This window comes from Miniopterus natalensis, chromosome 16 (assembly GCF_054644295.1).
Source record: "Miniopterus natalensis isolate mMinNat1 chromosome 16, mMinNat1.hap1, whole genome shotgun sequence".
NCBI classification, from domain to species: Eukaryota; Metazoa; Chordata; class Mammalia; order Chiroptera; family Miniopteridae; genus Miniopterus; species Miniopterus natalensis.
The window spans coordinates 31,173,810-31,186,978 of NC_142096.1; the positions used below are offsets into that span (position 1 = coordinate 31,173,810).

Consider the following 13,169-nt stretch of genomic DNA (forward strand, 5'->3'; position numbering starts at 1 on the left):
TGTTTTAACATGTAAACAGTGCTGAGCCTTGTTAAAATGTTCGATTTTTATGTAGCTCTCTGGAAGATCAAGGCTGGCCGTAAAAATGCTGAATATATTAGGGGAAAGGGAGTTTTTCTTTACCCTGGAATCACAATGATAAATGTTACCTTTAAAGCACTATTTAATCTTCAAAGCGATTGTGTATCCATGGCCTCATTGGCCCGTGCTAACTCTGAAGCCTGTAGACGAAGGCTTACCCTGGTTTTGCAGAGGGGGAAACTGAGGTTCCTGAAGTTTAGCAGTTTGCCCGCTTCAGCGGTGCAGGGCGTTATTAGCGGCAGGGCCAGAATCCAGACCTGTCTCCTGCATGGCCAACCTGGTGCTTTCCTCTGTGCCAGCCATGCTCAGCCTTTTCCATCTCATGGCACACAGAAACTAATCACTCAACTTCTGTGGCCCACCAAAACATGTTTTTTTGCCCATCTGACAAAAAAAACTGGTATAATTTGTATTCATCCACACCAGACAGCTATTGTGTTGGCTGTGGTCATTGTTTTATTTGGCAATCCAAGGGAAAAGATATCAGTGCCCTGACTCAGGAGTCAGGTCCTGCGTGTTTTAAAAAGTTGCAGGCGCCCGTTGAAAATCGCTGACCTGTGCTGCAGGCCCTGGACCGGCTGAGAGAAGCGCAGGTGGAAACAGGCCTGGCCCCGGCCCGCTCTCAGATTGGCCTTCGGGCCTCCCAGGAGCCCGAGCGAACCGGGAAAATCTATATTAATTACTTGCTTCTGCCCCAAAGAGATGGACACATTAAATAAGTTTGTAGGTTTAAAAATAAAATCTAGATGGCCTGGGTTTTGTTTGCTTGTTTTTTACTATATTCCAGTTTATGTCTATCCACTTCGCCAGAAAACCAGGCTTCTTACCTAAAGGGTTGCATTGCTTAATAAACCAACATTGACAATGCTGATGGCTTACCTGAGTTGAATAATATACCAATCTAGTGTGCATTTACTAATGCTGACAGTTATGAGATTATATCATTTTATTTACACACGGACACACACACACACACACACACACCCCTACCAAGTCTAACTTAAGCAATAAGTTTGCCCCAAAGTAGAATATTACTTAGATAATTTACAACCTAATTAGAACATCTGGCCATGTAATCAATCATTTTAAAAGTTTATAGCTAAAATTCACAGAAAATTATCTTCTATAACTGTATTGATCAATTTTAACGCAATTCTACAAAGTTTCTGTTAAGTATAACATTATTTAAACAGGTCATTTGTGAGATCTGCCTTGGTATTTTTATGCTTCTGAAATATCACCACCATAATCTGCTTTTTAAATAGTCAGGCACCTACCGAGTATTCCTTCACCTCCTACAAGGAAGCAGGAAAAAGCAAGCATTTATGTTTTTAATTTTAGTGGAAAGTTCTTGATTTAAGAATTAGTCATTGTCTGCCACTTGAATTTCAAGTATGCTGTATTTGAGGTTCTTTCTGTATGACTTTTCTGCAGTTTTCACATATATCACCATTAATTTCACCTTTCACTTGGGATTAGAAAAATAAAAAAGTTGATTTTCTACAATTTCTTAGTTCCACTTTCATTTAAAATATTCAGTGCCTTCTCAAAAAATAATATTATGGCTTTGGACTGTTTGAAAACAGATATGCCAGGAAATGGTGATTCTGGTTTTCAGTTAAAAAAGTTAAATGAGAAACCAAGGGAAAAATTACCATAGCATTTTTTTTCTCCATTTAACCAATCAGCTATTCATATCAGTGAATGCTACATTTTGAGTCAATGGATCCAAATACTAAACATTTTTTACATATTCAGAGAAGTGAAAAATAATATAAACTGTGCTTATTCTGTACTAAATGCTCGTCTAAAACCAAATGGATCCCCTCTCACAATAATCCTGAGATGTAGACACTACTGTTACCTATTTTACAGATGGGCAAATTGAGACACAGAATGACTGAGTAAATTACCTGTGGCCCCTCAGCCAGTAAGGCACAGACATAGTATTTAAAACCAGGTTGTTTGTTATTGCAACCCCTAAAACGATCACAAAAGTGTCCGGATCCCTATTATTTGTTATATGCACGTTCACTTGCTTTGTGGAAAGGAAAGGAGGGAAGGAAACAGAGAGAGGGAGGGAGGGAAGCAGGAGAGATGTCAGAATTCTGCCAGCTTGTTGACACTGATGTGCACTGGAATTTACAATGAAGTTCAATTTAAGGACTTCTAGGGATTTCAATAGAATAATTTTAAACTCCCCCAAGTGAAGTCCTTGGAAATATTATTGGATGGAGACAGCAAGTGAATTTCTATTGAATTATACTCATAATTGAAATCCTATAGCAGTCTCCTGTTTGGAACAAAAACAATCCTGGTCATTTTCACACAGATAATTCTACCATTTCTTAAAATTATCATCAGATATTTTTTCACCCTCAACACTCTCTGCTTATTTTAGTACCTACTCTTTAAAAAAAAAAAAAACCCACACATGTTAGTAAGGTTTTAAGTTAGATTTAAACCATTGGGAAATTGGAAGAAAATTTAGAGTCTCTAGCAGAGGGAAGTACACGCCCCCCCCCCCCCCCCCCCAAAACCCACCTCTGTCCATTTCCATCAGAGCTATTCTAGCAAGAATTCCAGGAGGATTATGCTGATTGGTTAGATTTAATTGAACATCCACAGAGACACATTTTACTATTACCCAGGGTCACTGTATATTTAAAGGTACACAGCAGTGGTGCCCACATTCTTTCTTGCCCATTGCCTGATGCTATCAGAGCAGATAGGGGAGTGAAGATCCTGCAAGTGTAGACCTCAGTCTCCCCTCTTTCCCACTCCATGCACCAGGGTGGGCTTTAACCCATCAGAACAGTGGGCCCTTGCATCTTTCACTGACCAGTTCCATGCAGGCGACTCAAACTCCAAATGGGGCCTGGAAAACCTTGCATGCTCCCTTGCCAACTTCTTCCTTCAGTACATTCTCAGAAAATGGTAACGTGCCCCAAATAAGCCTTTACCCCAGCTCTGAACTCGGGGTTATCAGGAAGTAATTCCAAATCTCAGATGTGTTCTGTATCTTCACAGGAAATTTGTACTTACAGTTAACATTTACTCTGGATTATTCACACGTTCTTATGCAATTAGAACTTATTTCTGTCTTCAAGGGTATAAAGTCCATAATTAAATGATTTTGCAAAAGTCAAGTGTTATCATAGAAAGTGCAAGAAAATTCTTTGGGATTTTCCTTGATGGGCATCATTACCTCTCCCTGAGATGTAATAATAGAAGTCAGTGAGTAATTCATCAACTACAATCCTATGGGAACCAAAATGAATGATATTTTTCCTTCAGTCATTGACTTTGAACAAACACAGCCAAGGCAGTTCAACTTTTCCCTGCCAAGAATTCACCAATAAACAGCAGTGAAGGTAGATGTGGGCTATTTACTGCCGCGGGGTTGGAAAAAAAAAAAATGAGTGAGCTGCATTTTGACTACCTGTCAAGCATTTTGACGTATTGGAACAGAAAGTGTTATTTAAATATGAAGAACATTTTCTGTTGAATTGCCGTTAGTCATCCCTGCAACGAAATGACCTATCAAGTCATAGAACAGCATAGAGGAGAACTGCCGTGACATAGGACTGCTTTCTGCTAAAGAGACCTTACGGTAACTAAGCATTTCAATTTGTGGTTGTTTCCAATCGTTTGTAAAACACCAAGGTAAAATCCAATGTAAAAAGCTATTTGAATTTACTTTCCAGCATAATTTCCTGGGCATTCTCTCTCATTCATATTCTCATTTATTCCCATTCATGCTCCCCCTCCCCTTTCTCACACACATACCAGGAAAACAGTGGGTCTCAAGCTTTAGTGCGAATCAGAAGACTTGTCAAAAAGATAATGGGGGTGCTTGGAAATCTGCATTTCTAACAAGTTCCTAGGAAATATTTTTGCTGCTGATACACGTTTGATGAACCACTGCTCAAGTAAAAAGGCTTTGGGGATTTGCCAAGTGGAAAGAGAGCACTGGAAAGCTGAAGCCAGCCCCCTCCGTGATCTTGCTCCCAGGGCTGCCCAAGCTATTGGAAAAATAATCACTGCTGCCCCAGGGACCCCACTGAAAGTAAATGGTCCTCTGAGCCAGTGGCTGGTCTGGGGCAGCAGAAAGAACACTCCTACCCTTCCCACTCTTAAGCCCAGTTTCCATTAATGAACCATTTAACCTCTTTGCTTCAGTCCTTCCCAGATTCAAAATAGTAATGATGATTTCTCTTCTATGTCATTAATAAAGGCACACACACAGATCCTACATAAAAACCCTTGGATTTATTTGTTACTCTGATGGAGCAAAGAAGAGCTATAAAAACTCAGCAAAATCTCTCCCTCCATGAATGTTAACCTTAACTATGTAGCTAAAAATACCCAGTAACTGTACTCTCCTGCCTGGGGGTTGGCCATCTCCCTGGCCCTTAGAGGAGGGAGCCGTGTGGGAACAAGTATTGAAGTGACTCCCTATAAAGCACTATCCACCTGCACTGCCCCCACCACCAGCTCCACTTTATCCACAATTCTTCTCACCCCTTCCGCAGCCAGCAACAATACCTCCTTGTTGTGCTTTCAAACCACAACACTGCCCCCTCCCAAGGCCCTTGCTTTTACAATTCATCTGCTGGAAATATTCTAGAAAAGTAATCCATATTCATACCAACAGAATATTATAACACAGGGCATGATAGTTGAGAGGGTTAGGGTACTCTCAAGACTGTGGTCAAATGTCACCTCATCAGTAAAGGCATGGTCATTCTATGAGAAGGAAGCGTGGCACACACAGGTGCACACTTTTACCCTTGCACACATTCCCACACACATGCTCTATCCCACCCTGATTAATTTTCCTCCATTTCTTTCCATCAGACAAACATTACAATTTGTACTGGTTTATATTCTCTCTCTTCCCAGGTAGAATGCAAGTGCCATGAGGGCAGGGTCTTGGTATTTTCATTGCTGTTTTTTCATTGCACAAGCCTGCAGTAATCATTAGCCTATAAGTGTCACTTGGTAAATATTTCTAGAATGAAAGGAGAACTCGATATATCCTTGCAGTTGGTTGTCCACTGCAAACTTTGGCACCTTATACTCTAGTCATTTCTAACTATAGGCAGCTCTTGAGAACCCCACTGCTCTTTATGCCTCTGCCTAGAATGTTCAATTCTAAAAATGTTTTGTTGTCTTTCACACTTTTCTACACTGTGGTCAAAACACAAATCAGGTGTCCTGCTCTCCGAAGTAATTCATGGAAGATTTCACTTAGCCCATTCTTTCCACCATTCTGTCTACCGTTCACTCTTTCTGGCATCAAGAGCACAAACATGGAGTACCTGGCACACGGAAACCATTTGTAAATGTTGAATAAGTGAACACTGATCCACTTAATTTTGTTCTCATCATGATAAGAAGAGAAAGGCATTCAAGTTCATTAAGGGTAGTAAGCAACAGAAATGCTGTCCCGCAGCCATGAAGAAAACTACGGCCACAGGAAGCTCTTCATGCTAATGAAAGTGGATAGTCTCTCTCAAATATGTGGGGGTAAATTATGATCAAATTCTTCAGAAACCTTGTCTCTGGGCTTTGCCTCATCTGGTATCTCTTCATGTGTGCTGAGGTAATACATTCATTTTACAGGTAATTAGTCTAGAAACTATTCCCCTGGGGAGAAAGATGCTTAGTCGGATTTTGCTTGTGTAACAAATACCACTGACTGGGTAGCTCACAGTTCTGGAGGCTGGGAAGTCCAAGATCAAGGTGCCAGCGTGGTTGCCTTCTGTTGAGGGCCCTCTCTGGGTTTCATAAGCTGGTACCTTCTCCCTGTGTCCTCACGTGGTAGAAGGTCATGGGACCTCTCTGGAGCCTCCTTTATAAGGCCATAATCTCATTTATGAGGGTTCCACCCCCAAGACTTAAGCACCTCCCAAGGGCTTCATCTGCTCATACCATCATATTGGACATCAGGATTTCAACATATGAATTTTGAGGGGACACAAACATTCAGACCATAGCAGATACTTAAGAGTCAAAGCTTGTTCTGATGTTTAGAGCCTGGAAAACAGGCAAGACTTGGAGATGTTAAGGTAGCATGTGTGGCCTAGTCTAGCGCACTTCAAAATGGTAATGACCCATCTGAGCAAAGAGATCCTGCATCCTGCTGGGCATTGTGATTGAGAGTATCTGTTAGGGCAGAAAGGTGCTAGGTCTGTTCCTTCTACATCTGTGAGTGAAATGTGCCTGATATTACAAGAGGACTTCTAAATAGGAGGAGAAATCTGATTTTTAAAATTCAGCACTTAATAATGCTATCTTTTTCCAATCCCAGTCTCTGAAGAAAACTTTGGAAATATCTTTTGTAATCTTAGAAGATGAAACCTAGCAAGCAGACCCAGGTTACTTTGGGTAAGAGCTAAAGAAAATGAATTGTGGGCTGAGCTAGAAATACCATTGTCATAGCAACCTCCAAAGATTTCATAGAAAAGGCATGGCTGGAATTTTTCATGGAGATGACTAACAAGTTCCCTTTGGAAATAGTTCTGATATAGTGAGGGATAAGACACAATAAGTCTGATAAACTGTTCTGCTAAAAAGTTGGGATAAACTAGAATAGCCTTATGATCAGAAGTGAGAATCCTTAGTCTAGGCTCTCACACTCCATGTACTGATTAGCTTTTAGCCAACCTGTCTTCACTGTGTGTCACCATTTAATAATAAAATATTAATAGTATAATTCTATAATGATAATAATGGCTATTATTAATAAAAAAGCTCAGTTCTCCTTATCAAGAGAGATTTAACATATTTTCTGATTCTTTATAAAGAGTCCTTTATGTGTTTTCGGTGTTCTCCTGTGACACTATTTATAGCCTTCTGAAAATCCAGGCCTGTGCAAATACCGAGAGCATCAATAGAAATCATTGTAACTTCTTCCTTGGAAAGGGCATATTCCAGCAGCCTCATTGCCTCATTTGTTAAGCCGAATTTTCATCCTAAGTGACAAACCAGCTCAGTGTCCGAACTTACTGCAAGGATTTCTGGGTATAACCGTTCTCTTTTAGTTCAGATCAAGAATGCCTCTGGTGTTATTTTATGAACCCAGGCTTGCTACAGTTTGCAAAGGCTGGTCCAGCCCACTGGCCATGCTGTGGTTCTCTTTATACAATGAAGTTTTCCTGAATAGCAAACAAAATGCATGGCTCTGTGTAATTAGCAACTAATGCACTAAAACTACTAATTTTCTGGTCATGCAAAAAATATGAGTGGTTTCTTGACTTCACTTGGAAAATCTTTCTCTTCGATGGCATTCTCTGGTGGTCACAACTTTGTTATCTTGCACCAATAAGCAGCTTAGATAGAAGGCCACATGGCTAAGAAGGAAGAGACTATCAGTAATTGAGTTTAATGGAATTCTCCTTAAATGGAATTACTGACAGTCTCTGATATCTAATTAGGATATTTTTTTCAGTTTGAGGTTAATTTATGCGAATCTGAGTTTATCACAAATAGCAATATACCCAAAGTATCACATTTCTCACACCACATACTGACTTTTGACTCTAGTTTCCCATGTAACACTAATACACACACACACACATACACACATGCAGAGTCACATCATCTGTGACATCGAGAAGAATCATGAAATAAGCCAAAATTAATAAGGTTTGGGCCAAGTTTGAGACCCATGCACTTCAGGGTATATGAGTAGGACTGGAGCCTGACTGTCCTTACAGATAATACCTGTTCACTCAGCTCTCAAACCAATTAAGTATATTTACCTTAAGTGTCTTGGTTCTTCTAACCTGTGTAGTATATGTTTTCTGAAGACACAGGTGAAACTAACCTTTTTAACCATCTACTGAGGATAGTGGTCATGTTATAAATCAAGTGGAAGTATTGAATTCTATTTCCATTTTTAAGCATTTGACCACAAAATTCATCCTCAGATTCTTAAGGAATGCAGACATTTTGATAGTGTGGGACGGAGATCTGTCCACTCACTCATTCAACACTTTCTGAGCCGGTGCTGTGTATAAAAGACTGTACTCGTGGGTTAAAAAATGTTTGAGGAGCTTGCTGTCTACTTGGTCATGCATCTAATCATCACTCCCACTGAAGTACTGAATCAGAAAAAGTATATATAGTTCAACCAATATTTGTTAAAATTTTCACACAAATAGCCATAGGGAGCACAGAAGGGAAGAATTTTTCCATTGAAAAATACAGGGTTGGGCAAAAGTAAGTTTACAGTTGTTTGCATGGAAAATAATACAATAATGAATAAATAATAATACAAGAATAAACTCTGTGTTTTGTGTTCCCACAACTGTAAACCTAGTTTTACCCCACCCTGTGTATGGCTTCTCTATAACAAATGAATATGTATCTTTGTCATCTATGTTTCAATTGAGGAAAAAATTAATCTAACAAAATCATTCTGTAAAACCTCACTGCTTCCAAAACTCATTGCTAATTTGAGGCTTTCTAAATTGAAAGACATAAGATGAGTAATTAATAACCTTGAAATGCAGGAGAGTGACTAAGGTAAACTAGTCAGGGTGTTGTTGGCACTAACTTGATTTATATAACCCTGCCCTAGTCAGTGTTTTAAAAATCAAGCAGACAGCCCGGCCGGGCGTGGCTCAGCGGTTGAGCACTGACCTAGGATCCAGGAGATCGCATTTCAGTTCCCAGTCAGGGCACCTACCTGGGTTGTGGGTTCAATCCCCGGTCAGGGCATGTATGGGAGGCAACCAACTGATGTTTCTCTCATACATGCCCCTCTCCCCCCCTCTCTCAAATTAGTAAAGCATATCCTTGAGTGAGGATTAAAAATTTTTTCTACCTTTAAATATTAGTAAAACTCCTGATAAAATTTTCCAGATTAATCTGAATGGATTTAAAATGTGATGAAAGCATGGGAGTCATCTAAGTTTCATTTCTTCAACTTACTAAACAACATATTTTGTTTACTTTACTTAACTTCAGAATTTTCATTCCTATAATTTGAACCAAGAGAAATACCTTAATTGATCTATTTCTTTTTTAAATTCTAAGACTAAACTGTTATTATTTTTCATAAAATTATTAGTAAGTGCCTTCATAATTATCTCACATGAATACTGAGATAAATAGCTATGGTAAAAAGCTGACATTTCTCAACTATTTCAGCAAAAAAGTATTATTTCCAAAGGCATATCTCGACTTTAAAAGAATTAAACAACACAGAAATAATGTTTAATGCTCTCTCTCAAAAGATAAGAACTTACCATCAGAAACATAATTTATTAATAACCTCATTATGGAATTGAGATGCTCTCTTCATCAGAAAACAAGCAGGGCACATGTGACTAATTTTCCTTTCTTTGTCCATATTTCTATTGCATTTTTTATCATAGTTTCATAATGTAACTGCATTTAAAGTATGCTCTTAAGCAATTTTCAATAAAGAAACTCACCATAAAGACCCAGTCTGAGCTTGCTGGATGATATGAAGTCAATAAAACCTGCAGCTCTTTGGAATCTAGTGTGTTGCAGGAGTTTTTGCACACTTAGCTCTTCACCTGATTAGTTTGGAGTATGGACAAATTACTTGGGACCTGGGTTAAGTGGGCTTGTGAAGAAATTTTGATATATCCGCCCACTTCATATGGAGCTAATAGCTATGTGTTTGCCAAGTGTTCTGTGGGAAGAAACATTAAGAGCAAAGAAAGCTGGATTTCCTTAGGAGAGCTAAGCTATTATGTGCATGTAAAGACTGGGTAATTACCAGGGAGAAAGAGGCCTGCCAACAAAAGCCAAATATATGCAGTTCTCTTCTTTTGCTGAAAATCTGTCCGAGTTTCATGTTAAATTACATATTAAAAGAATATTGCATTTTTCCAATAATGATACTATTATGATGCAGGGGATATGTTCCTGACCAAAGACTCTACATCTACAATATATGATAAAAGCAAAGGTGTAATTATAAAATATCATATTCAACTCATTGAGGTAGTCAAGTATATTCTAAACCTCACAATGGACAAATATATGCACTGTGAGTTGGTTGTATGGGTGTGCAGTGTATTTGAGAAAGGCACATATCTTTATATTAAAATCACATCTCTACTATATCTTAAATTACAACTATATAAAATTAACACACTAACTTTAATTACCACTTATTTTCACCAATATATGTCTGTTCCCCAAGAAAAATGATGCATGAATATGGATGTTTGTGTGAGTTAGATGACTGGCATCTTTTTAAAAACTGTCCAAGGAAGTTTGAAGTAATGAATTTCCATATTGCACAAGGAGGTAATCAAAATCATTTTCCCATATTTCTTTAAAATGAGGTGCCATATGTTGTATGATATGTCCTTATGTTAGTAAAACTTTTTTTTGGAAAGAGAAAAAGCCAGTACAGCAAATGTATACATTAGAAGAAAAATTCTGGTTTTATACATTTTGTAATGAAAAAAGGTATCAAAATGAAGTAAATACTTTGATTTACCTTAGAATTAAATTTGAATTTAAGCTTAATTTCTAAAGGAATCTTTAGATAGTGTTATTATGCCGTCTTCCTTGAAGATAATTTATAATTTATTATAATGTTTTAGAAACTTCCATCCATTTTTAGAATCCAAGATTTTGGCTGAAACCATCGATTACCTGAAATCTGCTCTTAATCTAGACCGTTCCCGAGGCCAGCGCCTGCGCTCGTGGAGCCCGGAGCTTCATGGGGGTGCAGCAGGGAAGCTCCGGCTGAGCAATTTGCAGACAGTGACTATGACGAGGGCTCCCAAGTTCCCTCGTGATTCTGAACCCCTGAAGTCGCTGAAATGCCAGAAAAATGAGCCTAAGCAAGTCAGTTACTAGGAAGAGTGAATACTTTAGCCTACTCACAGTCTCTTTGAGGGAAAGGCACATTTCGTGCAGAAGTATAAAGAAATTTTTTTTGAAGAATAATTCTAGTTACAATTACGAGATCCTGAATGAACTCTGAGGTTTCATTTATTGCTGGTGAAAGTGTTCAGAGCCATTGAAAAAATATCCCTCTAGACATTGACACGATGGGCCTATTTTAACCAGCAGTTTCAAAGGTTGGCCAAATGCTAGGCGTCAATGAGTAAAATATTGGGCTAAAATCAGTTTCCCCACCTCGTAGGAAACCTGGATGCATCCTGTTAAAGGGCAGAATTAGACAGGCAAGGGAAGCTTTATTCAAGATTATTGCAACAGGGGAGAGAGACTGGACTCCAATCTGCCATTATGGATTCTAACATTTTTTAAAAAATATGTTTTTATTGATTTCAGAGAGAGGCAGGGAGAGGGAGAGAGAGAAACATCAATGAGTAGAGAAAATCATTGATTGGCTGCCTCCTGCACACCCCTCACAAGGGATCGAGCCCACAACCTGGGCATGTGCCCTGACCATGATCTCTTGGATCACAGGTCGATGCCCAAGTGCTGAGCCACACCCGCTGGACTACATGGGCCAGTACTTACTAGTTACTGACCATTATTCAGGGTTAGTAAATTAATTTTCTAATATTTCACAATTTACTCCTTTCTTTTAACAAAAGTGGGATTTTATTTTTCTTATCAGGTGTTCTGTGCTTTGCTAAGTGAAGGAAGAAGCACTAATTCTAAGCAAGTCAGCTTCTTGCTTTGCCTGATGATTCTGATGACGATAGAGGCTTTCTCTAGGGAACAGCAGCTCTTATCAAAAGAAAGCTGACTGTAACATACCCACAAAGAGAGGTGTGCCAAGGCATAGTGAGCAAGCTATTTTAATTTTTCGAAGTTCAAGACAGTTATTATACTTGGTGTGAATGTTGCCTTCATCCTAAATCATTTTTCCTGTGGGATTTACGGCACTAATAATACTAAATTTATGAAGAAAGTGTAGTAGGTTGCACATATCTTACACAGGTGACATTTAAATTTGACCGCTTAGATTGTTATTATTTCATAAACCAGGAGCAAATAGCTCTCATCACAAGCAGAAGCAGCTGATAGGAACAATAGGTCTTCCACTTTTTGCTATTTTATTGTTTGTGAGCCTAATTACTCTAGTTGGTCAATTAATGGCAATACATGACAAAAGTTTCCTGACTACTCATTAATTAACTCTCAGGTCACTAGTTTTATTCCTGTGAAAGCTTCCACTAATCCTGTCTTATGCTATGCGTCCTACTTTCCTCCACAACCTTCCTCATACTCAGAAAACCCATTTCACTAACTTAAGAGTCAAATGAGACTCAGAGAATCACAGAGAAGGCAGAGAAGAATGAATGTAATGCCAATTCATCAGAAGTTTTGAGAGCATTAAAACAGAAGAGAGGGAAATCATCAGTTAGTTTTTGGACAGTTATAATATATGAATAGGAGCCTAAAGGGCGCCAGAGATAATTTCCCAGGAATTTAATATATTTACACACACCCAGTGTGTTCCCATGGGTAATAAGCAACTGGCAGTAAAGGAGAATCGATAGTTACATTTCTGGACAAATCAGGTTACCATAATGAACTAATAATGCACAGTTTACCTCAATATTTCTTAGGCTTGCTCCGTTTACTCTGCCAGAAGTCATATGAGATTATCTGAGTGAAAGTAGTACAATGTCGCCAGCACTGTGGGACATGAAACAATGAGATCTCAGGGCAGGGAAGGAGGTGAGCAAAAAGAGAAGGGAAAGGGGAATGAAAGGGTGCAGAGATGGGTTGCGTGGCTGTCAGGTGCCAGGAGAGTTTATTTGTTCTCTCTCTCAGTCTTCACAGTGTTCTGTCAAATGGTATTAACATACCAGTTTTAGAGACAAGCAACCGAGGCCCTTCAACTACAGGATGCACTTCATTATCTGCCAGGGTTTCAAGCCCGTGATGGGGACAGTCCTGTCTGAACTTTCAATCCCAGGCAATTCAAGACCTGGTGGAGACACCACCATAGAAACACAGTTTTTACTCAAATTTTGACCACGTTAAAATGTTGCCTCTGCTTCTCTTCAGGGGAATAGTCTGTTTTAAGAAGAACTACAACTCTTTCCCTGTAACAATTCTTCTGAGTTGTTCGTGCCATCTAAAGGCTTTGATTGGATTTTATATTT

At 38.9% G+C, this 13,169-nt stretch overlaps 1 protein-coding gene across 4 annotated transcripts in view; it reads left to right on the forward strand.

Annotated features, from left to right (window-relative positions):
• Nucleotides 1-13,169, forward strand: part of PKIA (cAMP-dependent protein kinase inhibitor alpha) — a 59,883-nt gene that overhangs the window by 13,646 nt on the left and 33,068 nt on the right. The gene's annotated exons all lie outside the window — the stretch shown is intronic.